Genomic DNA, 17,895 nt, shown 5'->3' on the forward strand with positions numbered 1-17,895 from the left:
GGGCTAACAATTATGGGTACTAAAAGTTAAATATGTGTGATATATTACTTATCATTGACACATATTTGTCCTTAGGTAGGAAAGTAGGAAACCCATACTCATGGATTCACAGATCCTATGGAGCAAGGAGATATGGGATTTCAGTTCTTTGTAGACCTTAATAGTTCCTAGTTGGGGTTGAGGTTGGACACCTCCTCCTGTACACAACTAGCATCTATCTTGCCTACATGCGTGAGATGTGAAGTGACTTATCTCAATCACTTGGGTAGTGGACCCTAAGCAAGATAGAATGGGTACGACAATGAGATTCCGTACTGAACAAGATCACATTAGAATAGCATATGGACAGGAGACAGTTGAGCTATTCTACCAGACAGGATCCTTTACATGTCCTTTGACCTGAGGGGTTATATTGATCTGTTGGCGAGTCTTTCATTTTTAGTCTATCTAACTGTGATTCTCTTAAAGTCGCTAGAGGGTAGTACTGGAGTGTTGGACAAACCCGCCGAGGTCAATAGTGATACCTGACATGGAATTCTCCACTTATTTTATAGGATAACATCTACGGTTTTGGTCAGAGCAATAGGCCTAAAAAAATACCTGGCCAGGTGGATTTGATAAAGTGTTTATCAAAAGGATTTCACAAAATAAGTTTTGAAATGATTTTAGCAAATGCATTTGCGGGCCGACACTGCTTGACCGAAACGTATACCATGAGTGAGCCCAGGGAGTAGTTATTGTCCACTCCCCGTAGGACTCAACTCGGTAGATGTGGACTTGGAGAAAGGACTTGCACCTTTGATGTGATTAGGGGTATGATGATTTGACGGTTATCTTCAAGGTTACGTATCGATGGTAGCCACTGACTCAATGTGATTGTAGCATTGATTACGGAGAAAGATCACAGTGGGGCCACCATTGGGTTAAGTAGGATCGACCGTTGAATCCTTGCTACGATCCCACTCACTACTCGATTGACCTATTATGATCTATTGGATAGAGGTCCCGCATTTATTGGTTCGTACACACGAATTATTTTACTGGCATTTGATGCAAAGGGTGTATACATAGTCCTAATGGTGTATACATACCATGGGACGCAATGAGAATACCTATTTAGGTAAATGTTAACTAAAGGATATTTTAGGAATTATAGAAAAATATGGATGGAGCTTTTATCCCATTAGATGGGAGGAAATATGTTTATTTAATTAGAAAATTAAATAAACAATTATAAGTTTAGCTTATAGACTTGTTTTACTAAAACAGTCATAACTTACTCAACTCTTTACCAAAATTAATGTGTAAGTACTCGTTTCGAAGAACATTGAAAGATTTACAACTTTGTAGTTTATGATTTTTCTAATTCAGCCATTTACTTGTCAAAAAATGAAGTCGAAATTTGACCTACAGCATTATAGCGGGAAAGTAGAAAAAGGAGAGTGTTGGAGATATTTTAGGCATTGTTTTTATCCAATAAAGCGTTACATTGGTTGTAAAATCCCGAGCAAAATCGCTACACGTTGCAGAAGAATAAACCTGTAGAAAAAAAAATTGCTCTAACCAAGGATTCCTATGGACTAATTGATTTTAATGTGATTCAATAAACATAAATATAAATACCTTATTTTGCTGATGAGAAGAAAAACGTCTGCGTGATCTACTCTTCGAAAATCCACCAACAATCTAATCAATGCGAAACCGTAAGTTGAACCGATGGATTCCTTTCTTTGCACAAAGGATCTTATAAACAACTCTTTGTTTACTTTATAACTTGATCTAAATCTGATCTAAATCAGATTATAATATGGGAATGTGTATTTAGATCAATGGAGTTTTGTTGGATGTTTGTCTTTGACTTAGAAAAGACAAAACTAGCTAATGGAATTGAAGAAGAAGAAGAGAAAGACTTTGGGATGTCTCTACCAATTTCCAACACATGAAATTATGGAAGAGCTCTTGCAAACTCTATTCATTTATCTTGTACTTATAGAGTTCTCAATTTCCATATACACAACCCAAAGCTTCTACAGAAATCTCACAAAACATGGAAACTAGCCACAATTAGAAGCTCCAATTTGGAAACAAGCTAGTTAGCTTTTTCAAAATAGAAACCAAATAATATGGGAGTGATTTTAGAAATTCTTGGATTTTAGAAATCCCTAAATTGAGTTTTTTTCAAGTAAAAAATGTGGTTGCTTTATTGGATAAAACCAATCCCAAAAATATCTCACACATTTTTTCCTTTTCAACATTCCCGTTATAAGCCTGTAGGTCTTTCATAAATTACAAAGTTGTAAATCTTTCAAAATCCTTCGAAATGAGTACTTACACATTAATCTTTTACCAGAGATGAGTAAGTTATGACTATTTTAGCAAAACAAGTCTATAAGCTAAACTTACAATTATTTATTTAATTCTTTTAATTAAATAAACATATTTTCTCCCATCCAATGAGATAAAAAGCTCCATCCATATTTTTCTATAATTTCCAAATTACCCTTATAGTTTATACTTAACCATTTTGGTATTTTCAATGTACCCATAGTGCATATACACTATATACATTGTATACGTCCTTTCAATGCATCCAATGCCACGAAACTAGTTCGTGTAAGCAACCAAATAAATGCGGGACCTCTATCTAATAGATCATAATAGGTCAATCGAGTAGTGAGTGGGATCGTAGTAGGGATTCAACGGTAGATCCTGCAGAACCCACAAGTGGGCCCCACTGCGATTATTTCTCTGTAGCCAATGCTACAATCGCATTGAGTCAGTAGCCTCCATCGAGACGTAGACGTAACTGAAATTCCAACGGTGGTCCCAAGTACTTACTCTAATGGCAACTAATGAGGAGGTAAAATTAGGTTGCTAACAAGTTTTAATCTTTTGAAAACTCTAACCCAAATTTTGAAGATTAAGAGATCAAGAATGAAAAATAAGCACGCAAGTTAAATCCTAAGTGCAATGCAAATAAAGAGCAAGAGATTAGAGAGATTGCACCCGAGATTTAAAGTGGTTCGGTCCTCCAACGCGAGGCCTACTCCACTCCACCAACCAAACCCGTTGATGGCTTCACTATATGATCTTCTTAACTTCGGCGAAGATCGGTGCCGATTACAATTCCAATTGCTTTAACCATGGTGGCAATCTTCACCACGGAGAGTGGGCTCCGGTTCTCCGAACACTCGCCCAATACAAACGTCTTGAATAAGAAAGAAAGAACAAACAAAAAATCCCTCACAAGGGTACACAATGTTTGTAGAAGATGTACAATTTGAGCCTAATGATCCAAATCCTAATCTTAGAGGATGAGAGGTATAAACAAGCTTGAATCACTCTTAGGATGTTCAAATAGAGTTTTAGAGTGTTAGGATTGATTATTGGGAAGGTGGGAATACCCATATATATATAGAAAAACCAAATATGACCGTTTGAGGGGCATAGTCGTAATTCTGGCAAAGTTCCCAACGGTTATATTTTTCTTCCCGTTATAGTGTTCTCGGAGTTCCGAGAGAATTTTCGGAGTTCCGAGAATTTATCTCGGAGTTCCGGGAATACAAACAGAAGTTGGAAAAAAGCTACTGGACCAAATTTCGGAGCTCCGAGGATTTCTCGGAGTTCCGAGAAGCCTATGTCAAGCAGATTTTCAATCTTTGTTTTTGGGCTTCCAACTTTACAGCAAGTTGGGATTGTTATGAGGGTTCCAAAGTATTGGAACACCACAAGGACAATCACTTAAACATTTTGGGGTGTGTGTTTGTTTACTTAATTTATGCCTCTTAAAATCTAAACTAAGATTGGATCTTATACATTCTAATACAACTTCGATCTTCAATTGTGATTTTTCAAGTCTTCATTCGTCTTGGATCTACGATGTCTTTGGCCTTCATAAGCGGTCCAATGAGAGCTTCTTGGCCTCAATCCAAGCGATCTTGTCTTAGCGTAATTATAATCTACAACTTAGACATTCAAACACATTAGTGATATAAATCACTTGTGTATTGGAATCATCAAAATAAGATGGGAATGCCAAGGTGGGAACCATTGGGCTTACAATCGCCCCCTTTTTTTATGATTACAAGCACAAGAGATTTTTTAATAAAAGCATGCATATATTTCCTTACACTAGATTTCTCTCCCCCTTTGGCATCAATCAAAAAAATTGGGGTAAAAGAAAATCAAAGGGATGGAATTTACAATTTTAAGCTCCCCCTTTTTCATGGAAAAAGACAAACATAAAACTCCCCCTATTTAGAATTTTTATTCAACATAAGAGGGGATATTTAAATAACCATAAAAATATATTCAATTTTAAGCACAAGCCCCTAATCTAAGCACATATGAAGAGAATCATATGGGGGCTTTGGGAACCCAAGATTTCTTGGTTCCACCACAATCCCTAATCTTAGATGCACATTGGAATTGGTAATGACCATTGATTCCACAATAATGGCATCTAACATGAGGGTTTTATAGACTAGTCCTATCATAAAATGCATGATTAAGTCTATGACTAGCCTTCTTCAAGATTATGTTAATAATTTTATCACCATTTAGAAATTCATGGAGACAAAATCTTAATCTTTCATTTTCATTATAAAAATGGGTTATTTGATTTAGAAAATCATTAGTTTTATCTTTATAAGATTTGGAAGAGCTTGCCACATCTTGAAGTTTAACAATTTGGCAAGTTTTCTCATCCAAACAACCCTTAAGGGTTTCAATCTCAAGTTTAAAATTTTCAAGTTGTGCTTTAGATTTAGATATGGAAGAAGATGACTCATTTTTCAAAACATCAAGTTCATTTTCTAATTTTGAAAATGATTTTTTAAGAACTTTATTTTTAGAAATTTGAGAATGCAAGGTTATACACAATTCATCATAAGATATTTTTTCACTATCACTACTTGATGAATAACAAGAAGGGTTAGAATTTACCTCAACTTCATGGGAGAGTGCCATGAGGCAAAGATTATCCTTATCAGCTTCCCCTTCACTTGAACTTTTGCGCGATGTGCTAGAAGCATCCCAAGCGGCTACAAGAGTCTTGTTCTTCCTCCAATCCTTCTTTCCCTTGTACTTTGATGAGGATGACTTGAAAAGTGGACACTCCGGTCTCTTGTGTCCCGTCTTCTTGCAATTGTAACACCTTAATCCTCCTTCTCCTTCATTTTCTTCTTCTTCTTTTTATCCTTTTTGTGTTTCTTTCTCCATAAGCTTTTAAATTTTCTTAACGCTTCTTCCTCATCACTATCCGCTTCACTTGATGATGAGTTCGTCTCAAGTGACCTAAGCAACTTACTCACAAGCTCATCAGTAGGATAAGATTTACCAAGATTAGCTAATTCATTAGAAATTTTAGAAAATCGGGTATACATATCGGAAATACTTCCATTTTGACCCATTCTAAACATTTCATATTTGCTCTTTAACAAGTTTATTTTGGAATCCTTGAATTGTGATGTTCCCTCATGGGTAACGGCAAGTGTATCCCAAATAACCTTGGCGGAATCAAAAAGAGCTACTCTATTAAACTCTTCCGTAGATAAGGCGCAAAACAAAGAGTTTATAGCTTTGTAATTTAAATTTGCATGCCTTTTCTCTACAACATTTCATTCTTCAAATGGTTTGGAAGGCAAAGTGTATCCATTTTCTACAATATGCCAAAGCTCCACATCTATCGAAAGAAGATAGATGCGCATCCTTGTCTTCCAATGTCCATAATTGGACCCATCAAAGAAAGGAGGTCTAGTTGTGGAATGGCCTTCCGGAAGTCCGATTCCATTTATGTTTGCCATTTCACAAATAGAAAGTTGCCAAAGATCTTATGATCTTTCCCTTGTTAAAATTTTTAAAAAAATTTACTAAAGATTTAAGAAAAGAAAATCTTTTAAGAGCCAAGGCTCTGATACCAAGTGAAATTCCAAGGGTGGTCCCGAGTACTTACTCTAATGACAACTAATGAGGAGGTAAAATTTAGGTTGCTAACAAGTTTTAATCTTTTGAAAACTCTAACTTAAATTTTGAAGCTTAAGAGATCAAGAATGAAAAATAAGCACGCAAGTTAAATCCTAAGTGCAATGCAAATAAAGAGCAAGAGATTAGAGAGATTGCACCCGAGATTTAAAGTGGTTCGGTCCTCCAACGCGAGGCCTACTCCACTCCACCAACCAAATCCGTTGATGGCTTCACTATACGATCTTCTTAACTTCGGCGAAGATCGGTGCCGATTACAATTCCAATTGCTTTAACCTTGGTGGCAATCTTCACCACGGAGAGTGGGCTCCAGTTCTCCGAACACTCGCCCAATACAAACGTCTTGAATAAGAAAGAAAGAACAAACAAAAAATCCCTCACAAGGGTACACAGTGTTTGTAGAAGATGTACAATTTGAGCCTAATGATCCAAATCCTAATCTTAGAGGATGAGAGGCATAAACAAGCTTGAATCACTCTTAGGATGTTCAAATAGAGTTTTAGAGTGTTAGGATTGATTATTGGGAAGGTGGGAATACCCATATATATATATATGTAGAAAAACCAAATATGACCATTTGAGGGGCATAGTCGTAATTCTGGCAAAGTTCCCAACAGTTATATTTTTCTTTCCGTTATAGTGTTCTCGGAGTTCCGAGAAATTCCTCGGAGTTCCGAGAATTTATCTCGGAGTTCCAGGAATACAAACAGAAGTTGGAAAAAAGCTACTGGACCAAATCTCGGAGCTCCGAGGATTTCTCGGAGCTCCGAGAATTCTCTCGGAGTTCTGAGAAGCCTATGTCAAGCAGATTTTCAATCTTTGTTTTTGGGCTTCCAACTTTACACCAAGTTGGGATTGTTATGAGGGTTCCAAAGTGTTGGAACACCACAAGGACAATCACTTAAACATTTTGGGGTGGGTTTGTTTACTTAATTTATGCTTCTTAAAATCTAAACTAAGATTGGATCTTATACATTCTAATACAACTTCGATCTTCAATTGTGATTCTTCAAGTCTTCATTCGTCTTGGATCTCCGATGTCTTTGGCCTTCATAAACGGTCCAATGAGAGCTTCTTGGCCTCAATCCAAGCGATCTTGTCTTAGCGCAATTATAATCTACAACTTAGACATTCAAACACATTAGTGATATAAATCACTTGTGTATTGGAATCATCAAAATAAGATGGGAATGCCAAGGTGGGAACCATTGGGCTTAGAGTAACCCTGAAGATAACCGTCAAAATATCATACCTCTAATCACATCAAATGTGCAAGTCCTTTCTCCAAGTCCACATCTACTGAGTTGAGTCATACGGAGGGTGGACATCAACTACCCCATGGGCTCACAAACGGTATATCTTTCAGTCAAGCAGTGTTGGCATGCAAATACATTTGCTGAAAATATTTCAAAACTTATTTTGTGAAATCCTTTTGATAAACATTTTATCAAATCCACCAGGCCAGGTATTTTTCTAGGCCTACTGGTCTGACCAAAACCGTAAATGTTATCCTATGAAATAGGTGGAGAATTCCATGTCGGGTATCACTATTGACCTCGAAGGTTTGTCAAACACTCCAGCACTACCCTCTAGTGACTCCAAGAGAATCACGGTTAGATAGACCAAGCATGAGAGACTCGCCAACAGACCAATATGACCCCTCAGGTCAAAGGATATGTAAAGGGTCCTGTCTGGTAGAATAGCTCAACTATCTCCTGTCCATAAGCTATTCTAATGTTATCCCATTCAGTACGTAATCTCATTGTCATACCCATTCTATCTTGCTTAGGGTCCACTACCCGAGAGATTGAGACAAGTCACTCCACATCTCGTGCATGTTGGAAAGATGGATGCTAGTTGTATACAGAAAGAGGTGTCCAACCTCAACCCCAAATAGGAACTATTAAGGTCTGCAAATAACCAGAATCTCACATCTCCTTGGTCCGTAGGATCTGTGAATCCATGAGCATGGGTTTCCTACTTTGCTACCTAAGGACAAATACGTGTCAATAACAAGTAGCATGTCACCCATATTTAACTTATAGTTACCCATTAATTGTCATGAAGATAAACTTTTATTGATTAACATGAGAAATATACTGGGTTTTAGGGCACCTACTCTAACAGTCTCCCACTTGCCCTCAAAGCCAGTTATGCATATATCTTAGACCCATCCCCTCAACATGCCGGTCAAACACCTTTTGACTAAGGGGTTTGGTAAAAGGCTCCGCCATGTTATCCGATGAGGCAACCTTTGCAATAGCCACATCCCCTCTGTCAATAATCTCCCTTATCACATGATACTTTCGAAGTACATGCTTGGACTTCTAATGAGACCCCGGTTCCTTTGCTTGAGCAATCGCTCCGCTGTTATCACAATACAGCGTATTAGGTCTCTTGACAGAGGGTACGACTCGAAGGTCGTCCAAAAATTCTCGTAGCCATATTACCTCCTTCGTTGCTTCACTTGCAGCGATGTACTCAGCCTCGATCGTGGAATTTGCCGTAGTGTCTTGCTTACAACTTCTCCATGACACTGACCCATTTGCTATGGTGAATACAAAACCAAATGATGATTTCATGTCATCAACGTCAGACTGAAAGTCTGTGTCGGTAAAGCCAGAAACTACCAACTCGCCTGCACCGTAAACTAAATAATAATGTTTTGTTCTACTAAGATACTTGAAAATATGTTTAACTGTTGTCCAATGCTCTAGTCCTTGGTCTGACTGATATTTGCTGACCACACTTACAGAGTGACAGATATCTAGCCTTGTACATAACACAGCATGCATAAGACTTCCCACAGCCGAAGCGCAGGGAATGTTGTTCAGAACTTGCTTATCCTCAGGTGTCTTAGGAGACATATTCTTAGATAATATGATTCCATGACTGAAAGGAAATAATCCCTTCTTAGAATCTACCATGTTTTACCTTGCCAATATCTTATCTATATAAGTTTCTTGTGATAGCCCAATTTAAATATTCTTACGTTCCCTAAACAATTTAAGTCCTAAAATGTATGAAGCTTCTCCCAGATCTTTCATAGAAAACGTGCTTGAAAGCCACAACTTTGTACTTGATAGCATTCCTACATCATTCCCAATGAGTAGAATGTCATCTATATAAAGAACCAAGAATGAAACCACGCTCCCACTGACCTTCTTGTAAACACAAGCCCGTCTACATTTTGACAGAAGCCAAACTCTTTGACTGCTTGATCAAAACAAAGGTTCTAACTACTGGAAGCTTGCTTCAATCCGTAAATGGATCTCTGCAACTTGCACACCTTTTGATTACCCTCTTCAATAGCCTCAAAACCCTCCGTCTGGACCATATAAATATATTCCTGAATGTTTTCATTCAAGAAGGCGGTTTTGACGTCCATCTCCCAGATTTCGTAATCATAATGTGCAGAGATAGCTAGTAAAATCCTAATGGACTTTAGCATGGCTACTGGTGAGAAGGTTTCCTCATAGTCAATACCAGCCTTTTGACTATATCGCTTCGCCACTAGCACATCCTTATAGGTCTCCACCTTTCTATCAAGGTCCTTCTTCCTCTTGAAGATCCATTTGCATCCAATGGGTCTAATACCCTCAGGTGGATCAACGAGAGTCTAGACCTTATTGGAATACATAGAGTCCATTTCAGATTTCACAGCGTCTATCCATTTTTCCACATCGATGTTTAACATCGCCTCTCTGTAGTTAAGGGGATCTGTATCTCTGTATATACTTCACCCAAGTAGACAAGTCTATCGAGTTGTCTGACCTCCCTACTACTACGTCAGAGTGTTGGAATAGGTTTAGTGGGTACTTGCTCAATTTCCTTATATCTCTCTATTGGATTTTCGGGTTGCTCTTCTAAAGCAATCCTATCCTTTTCGCCCGCATCTTGAATGAACTCTTCTTCTAAGAATGCGACATTCCGGTTCACAAAACAGTTTTGCTCACCAGGGTTATAAAACATGTAACCCTTTGTTTCCTTAGAATATCCAATAAAGAGACACCTATTGTAATAACCGGAAAAAAAAAATGGCTCATAGGTGGGTAATCATCGGCCATTACTCATTTTTCTCCCGAGTTAATCAGGGCATGAGGACATCTGGCATAATGGGGCTTACGCAATTTGAACCTGACGCTGAGCGTGGATTGAACGGCTTCCTACTACTAAGCCACCACTCCAAATGTCAACAAAAAAAAGAGTAGATATACTTACATATATTGAATACTTCCAATAGTCACTATTCAAAATTACTATGCATTGACACTATTCACATCACTATTCATATTTACTATTCACAGTAGGATCCACCAAGTACTATTCACCAGTGGGCCCCACCACAAAATGGTTCCACAAAAGCGGGTCCTACCACCAGTGGGTTCCACCACAAGCGGGTCCCACTATCAGCGGGTCCCATCACTGTGGGGCCCACCTCTCAACCACTCTCAACTACTTTAATAAATCACCGACGAAGCCGTTAGATCGTAATAAATCACCGACGAAAAATCATTCGGTTTTAATATTAAAATAATAATCGGCGGAGTTCGTTCGAATAAAATAATAATAAAATAATAGTAGTCATTTACACTATAGAAAAGCCTTCACTATTCAAAAAATTTATACCTGTAATATTCATTTATTTACAAATAAAATATATTAAAGGTATCTATCATAATTTAATAACGATATCTGTTATAATTTAATAATGATATATACTGTTCACTAAAACTTATTCTATAAATAGTCAGTGAGAGAAGAAGAAAAATACAGAGTAAGAGAAAGTCAAATAGAGGTACGAAAGAAAGAAAGAAATAGAGGAAGAGAAAATATAAAGAGTGAGAGTGAAAAGAGAAAAAAGGGCAAAGAGAGAGACGGGGAAGAGAGAAGAAGAGAGAGAGAAAAGGAGAAAATAGGAAGAAAAAGACTTGGGAAAACCACTTTTTCCTGTTCATCACCACCAAAGTAAGTCTTTAATATGCATCCTAATAGATAGTTTAAAGTTATTTGTCATGGGTGTTACTAATATGGGTCGGTTCTACCACCCATGTTAGATTTTGTTTTCAAAATATTGGGATGAAGCATGCATAAGAGGCGATAACTCGCTATAGATTATGCAAGTTTTATCATTATATTCACAGTAGAGGTTTTATTTATAAAATTGACTTAGCCATGTGGATTAATAATACGCCTCACAATGCAAATCTTAAAAATATTTGAAGGTGAACTGCTAGCATAGTAGCTGTGAAGTAAACTTTAATTAACGAAAGGCGAACGGCTGAGCATAGTAGTCAAGAAATAAACTAAATCAAAGAATGGTGAACTGCTGAGCATAGTACCCATAAAATAATTGGACAGAAAGGACACTACCTTGAAACATAAATTGGACAAGAAAGGACACTATCTGGACAACAAGGACACTGTTTTGGGATTATAATATATTAAAAATTAGAATATATTAAATTTTTATAGGTTATTTGTAGTTCAATCCACTCCAAGGTGTAAGCTCGAAAAACCTGTGACCGGAGAATTTTCAAGTAAGGGTTCCCTATCTTTTGATTCTCTCTTTTTACTATATTTGATGTAAGGGTTCCCTATCTTCTGATTCTCTTTTTTTACTATATTTGATGTAAGGGTTCCCTATCTTCTGATTCTTTTTTTGCTATATTTGATGTAAGGGTTCTCTATCTTCTGATTCTCTTTTTGCTATATTTGATGTATGGGTTCTCTATCTTCTGATTCTCTTTTTGCTATATTTGATGTAAGGGTTCCCTATCTTCTGATTCTCTTTTTGCTATATTTGATCTAAGGGTTCCCTATTTTCTGATACTCTTTTTGCTAAACTTGATGGAAGGGTTTTCTTTGCTTTAATTCTATTTTGCTATATTGGGTGTAAGTATTTTCTATTCTTTGATTCTCTTTATACGCAATTGCCATAAGAGTTTCTATCCTTCTGAGATCCACAGGGGATGAGAATCCAAGGGGGATCCTTTCTTTCAGACCCCATTCCTTTCAGATAAATTATTCTATTGATAAAGCTATAATTCTATTTGTATCCTCGAAACTTGTTTCCTTGAGATATGTTTATGTTTAGGGTTTATTTTGTGATGCCCTAATTCTGAATATGGACTAAGTTATGATATGATGACGGGTGAACGCGTTATAGTCCTCCATGTGCACGTGGGTAATGACGACTCTAGAGAGTGTAAATCTATAGGATTATGAGCCGAGGTATGGCTATGAATGGGCTGAGATATGGCTATGAATGAAAGCATTTATGGTTAATGAAGTCCATATATATACATATATATATATATATATATATCTTATCATGTTCTGTAAGTTTTCTCTATATGTTTGGAAAGTATGTTGTACTTATTCTTTCTTTCCATATTTATAATGTGAGATGTCTTATTTGCAAAATATCATTTTCTTGTGAGCTTGAAAATTATACATTACTTGATGTTTATACCCTACTGGGCTATTTGAGCTCACTCTTTTTTGTTGTTTTATTGTTCCAACCCCCAAGTGAAGTAAAGATGAAAGATGAGGAATGCTTGAGTTGAATCCAGAACTGTTCCAAAGGACAAATATGTTTTAAATATGTCTTGAATTAAGATGTAATAAGTTAGACCTAATTTCTGTAAACCCTCTAAACATAGTTGTTGTATTTGAGATCTTGGGAATAATGAAAGTTTTTTAGAAAGATGACGTAATTTAGTATTTCAAATTCTTCTACGCACCGAGTTTGGTATTTCTAAAAATCTGGGTCGTTACATTTGGTATCAAAGCGAAGTTTAGTTGGTTTTGGAGATTAGGATCCAAAAAAATAGGATTACGATTTACTCTATCAAAATGTTTAAATTAGATTACGTTAACTATACCTCTAGTCGTTGGTTATTATAGGACTTATGTGATATTTATGTGAAATTAATGAGTTATAATTTAGATTACTAACGTGATACTATGATATGAAGATGGCGGAGAATCAGGAACAAATTTTTACAATCGAGGCTGAGGCAAGGAGGGGATGAGGCAGGCCATGCAGAGAAAGACAAGCAAGAAATGAACAACCTACAGCCAACGCTAGAAACAACAATGCGGGAAATGACGCCATTGCCACTGCATTGGCACAGCTAGCCCAAGCAATGACAGCAAACATGAACCAACAAAGAGCCCCATCTGCGCCACTTCAAAACGAAGGAGCTATACTGGAACAGTTTATGAGGCAACATCATGTTGCCTTCTCGGGAACTAAAGACCCCTTAGAAGTTGAAAGATGGATTCACTCCATTGAAAAGATCTTCTCTGTGATCGACTGCACCAGCCAAAAACGTCTAAGATTGGCGACGTATAGATTGGACGGTGGCGCGGATCAATGGTGGAATTTAATCTGAAATACAAAATCCGAAGAAAAAATGAACGCAATGTGTTGGAATAAATTCAAAAGATTCTTCCTCGAAAAATACTTCCCACAACCACTAAAACCTCAGGTGAGAGAATTTATTTCATTAAAACAAGAAGAGGGAGAGACAGTCTCTCAATATGATGCAAAATTCACAAGACTGGCTCAATATGCAACCCACCTAGTGATTGACATTCAAAGTAAGGTGGACAAATTCCAATACGGATTAAAGCCTAGTGTTAGGTGGGCATTAGCAGCTTTAAATTTTCAAAGCTACGAAGCCGTGGTGAGATGTGCTTTGAAAGTGGAAATTGAACATTTGGACTTTCAGCAGTCCAAAACACAAGTTGACCGGCGTAAAGAAAAAGAATGAAAGCCAGCCAGGAGGATCTGGAACAAAGAGACCTGATGTCAGGGAAGTAGGAAACCAGCAACACTGCCCAAAATGTGGAAAGAGATATGGAGGTGTCTGTTACGTGGGGACACAAAAATGCTTCCAATGCGGAATGGAGGGACAAATGGCAAAGGACTGTAAGATGGTCCCAAAACAGGAACAAAATCCAACTTTGACTCGGAATAGTCACCCAACCCTCAAGCAGACCCTGAATGCTCGCCCAGACATCAAATGTTTCAATTGTAACGAGATGGGGCACTATTCAAATCAGTGCACCAAGCACATAGGAGTAGGAGGAGGTCGACAACAACAACAGCAAGAGCCAAGGGGACATGCCCGTACTTTTGCTATCACAACTGCTGAAGTGGAGGCAACGAATGATGTGGTGACAGTTACTTTGTCTATAAGTTCAAAGAATGCACACACATTATTTGATTCTGGCTCTACACATTCTTTCGTTTCACCGAAGTTTGACTAGCATTTGAACATACCACTTCAGAAGTTTGACTATGCTCTGTTGATATTTGTGGTAGAAAATTATCGGTAGATCTTATCTCCTTACCTATTTTAGAATTCGATGTTATATTAGGAATGGATTGGTTGACTTTAAACCATGCAAACATAGACTGTTACAGGAAAGAAGTCAGATTTACTATTTGTGGTAGGCTTGTTGCCCTGCTTGGCATCTAGATAGCTTATGCAGTTCCGCTTCCAATGTCCAGGTTTTTCACAATGGAAGCATCCGTCATTGCCCTTGGTTGACTTCTTCCTTTTAAAGTTCTTCTTGTTCTTTACCTGTAAGCCCAATGGTTCCCACCTTGGCAATTCCCATCTTCTTTTGATGATTCCAATACACAAGTGATTTTATATCACTGATGTGTTTGATTGTCTAAGTTGTAGATCTTGATTGTATAAAGACAAGATTGCTTGGATTGAGGCCAAGAAGCTCTCATTGGACCGCATTCGGAAGGCCAAAGACATCGGAGATCTAAGACTCATGAAGACTTGAAGCATCGCAATTGAAGATTGAAGTCGTTTCAGAATCTAAAGATCCAATCCTAGTTTAGGTGTTTAGAGGCATAAATAAAGTAATCTCACACACCCTAAATGTTTAAGAGATTATCCTTGTGGTGTTCCAACACTTTGGAACCCTCATAACAATCCCAACTTGGTGTAGAGTTGGAAGCCCAAAAACAAGAATTGAAACTATGTTGGAGATAGGCTTCTCGGAACTCCGAGAGAATTCTTGGAGCTCCGAGCTCGGAACTCCGAGAGAAATTCTCGGAACTCCGAGAAAAATTCTCGGAACTCCGAGACCACTATAACGGGAAGAAATTATAGCCGTTGGAGATTTTGCCAGATTTACCACTATGCCCCTAAAACGGTCATATTTGGTTTTTCTATATATATATGGGTATTCTAAACTTCCAAATGATCAATCCTAACACTCTAAAAATCTATTGGAATATCCTAAGAGTGAATCAAGCTTGTTTATGCCTCTCATCCTCTAAAATTAGGATTTGGATCATTAGGCTCAAATTTGTACATCTTCTACAAATCTTGTAAACCCTTGTGAGGGATTTTTTGTTCTTTCTTTCTTTATTCTAAAGATTGTATTTAGGCGAGTGTTCGGAGAAACGGAGCCCACTCTCCGTGGTGAGGATTGCCACCAAGGTTAAAGGCAATTGGAATTGTAATCGGCACCGATCTTCGCCGAAGTTAAGAAGATCAAATAGTGAAGCCATCAACGGGTTTGGTTGGTGGAGTGGAGTAGGCCTCGCCTTGGAGGACCGAACCACTTTAAATCTCGGGTGGATTCTCTCTAATCTCTTGCTTTACATTTGAATTGCACTTAGGATTTAACTTGTGTGCTTAATTTTCATCTTTGATCTCTTAATTTTCAAATTTGGGTTAGAGTTTTCAAAAGATTAAAACTTGTTGGTAACCTAAATTTTCCCTCCTCATAAGTTGCCGTAAGAGTAAGTACTCGGGCCTACCCTTGGAATTTCATTACCATTGGCTTGTTCTTCTTAGAGCCTGGGCCTTTTGCTCTTTCTTTATCTTTACCTTTCGGCTTAGGTGCTGAGGGTACATTACCCTCTGTAAGGAAGGCACTTTTCTTATTTAGCATTATATCCGAGGCCACTGCCATTCCAATATGTTGCTGCTGCAGCACATTGGACATGGAGCCAAGGATGTAACACTTTATCATCTCATTGTCCTCAATAGGGGTGGCCAACCGGTTCGGTTCTCGGTCCTTGGTTACTTTTTTTTCGGTTCTTGGTTCCCGGTTCCATGAACCGTAAGAACCGAACCGAACCGTAGTACATAGTAGGACTGAACCGAACATAATCGGTTCGGTCCGGTCCGGTTCTCCGGTTCTAATGGCTAATTACTAATTATTAATTATAATTTATAAAAACTTTTAATTAAAGTTATAATATAAGTTACTTTCTTATTATAAGAATAGTATTAACTATTACTTATTAATATTATAAGTAATTTATATTAATAAGTATATGTATAATAGAAATATATAAATATTATATATATATATATAAAGTTCGGTTCTTCGGTTCCAGAACCGAACCAAGAACATTAGACCCGGAGCCGAACCGAATAAGTTCGGTTCTTCATCAGTGGAACCGAATAGACTTTCTATCGTGGTCCGCTTGAGGCGCATCGGGACCAGGTAGTTTTGGCTCCTCAGTGGTAAGAACCCAATAAATTTTAGCAGCCGTGAGCACTAGCATTAGGTTCCTTTTCTAGTCGAGGTAATTTGGACCAGTTAACTTATTTTCGTCTAAGATCTTAGCTAATGGGTTGAATGAAGCCATGGTTTTTACGCGCAAACGAAAGAGGCATAATTAGCAAAACTATAATTTTTAGTTAATTTCATGACATATCCATCGGATCTAGAATTTTGATCTACGATGGAACTGCCCATTGCACGTCTCATTCACGGAACCCTCAACCTCGTGAATGAAGAGAAATGTATACTTTCTCCAATGGGCATCGAAAACTGATTCAACAACTTTAAATAAGTGGATTCATCTAATCCTATGAGATCCGATTTATGTTCGGCCTCCAAGCATCGCAGTATATATATCATTTGGGCGTCAATACCCTTTGCTTGGTTAAGTTATACCCACCGCCTGGGAAAACTATGTAATCTACAATGGCTTCTACTTTGGCATGTGACCAATATATCATGCGTATTCTCCTTATCCTTGTTGGAATCTAACGGTTTACTCTAGTCATGAAATAAATTCGGCTTCTGCTTTGGCATGTGGCCGTCCTATTTCCTAGACTAGCAAACGGTTAGATGGCTATGGAAGGCCACGAGGTCTTGTTCTTTCGACTTAACCCCGTTTAGCAACTTAATATTTTAAGAGGATTATTTAATGTGGGAGTTACAATCATCATTATGTATGTTTGATTAGGCATCCATTGCATAAAAGAAAAACATACATCGCAAACCAAACCATGCCATCCATCACATGAAAAGCAAACCAACAAACCATGAAAATAAAAACACACCATCCATGAAACCCAATTTATCATCTTGGATCATAGGGATTCTCCCACTAACCTTATTTGAATAAGGGAATTCCTACAACACCATCTTGTCAAATTGAGGGTGAATTATGGGCAACTTTGTGCAACGGCACAAGGGGAACTTCGCTAGCCTCAAAGTGAATTCCCAAAGGAGAGTAATCTGATTTGCCTCACTATATGAAGCACAATAACATCAGCAACATCAGCAAGTTTGTCCCTCTTTGGTTGGATCGAATCCGCCTCCATTTGCCAGTCAATCTGGATTGAGCACCAAGAGAATGCCAGTCACCATGCCGCAATATCCACGATCCATCGATTGAGCACCAAGAGAATGATCTCATCTTCAATTGGTCTTAGACAAACAAATATAAACTACCCTACTGTCCTACACTAGCCTAGGTAATCCATACATCATAATCAATCTCTATGAAAAACCAGTCGTCCACCCAACTGCCTAGAAGAAGTAATTAAAAACTGAAATAATTAAATTAAATTGCGGACTTTAATATTACAAACCATGAAATAAATCATCACATCAGATCATAACATCCAT

This window comes from Tasmannia lanceolata, unplaced genomic scaffold (assembly GCF_043159265.1).
Source record: "Tasmannia lanceolata isolate RefF3 unplaced genomic scaffold, GAP_Taslan_0.1 ptg000019l, whole genome shotgun sequence".
Lineage (NCBI taxonomy): Eukaryota > Viridiplantae > Streptophyta > Magnoliopsida > Canellales > Winteraceae > Tasmannia > Tasmannia lanceolata.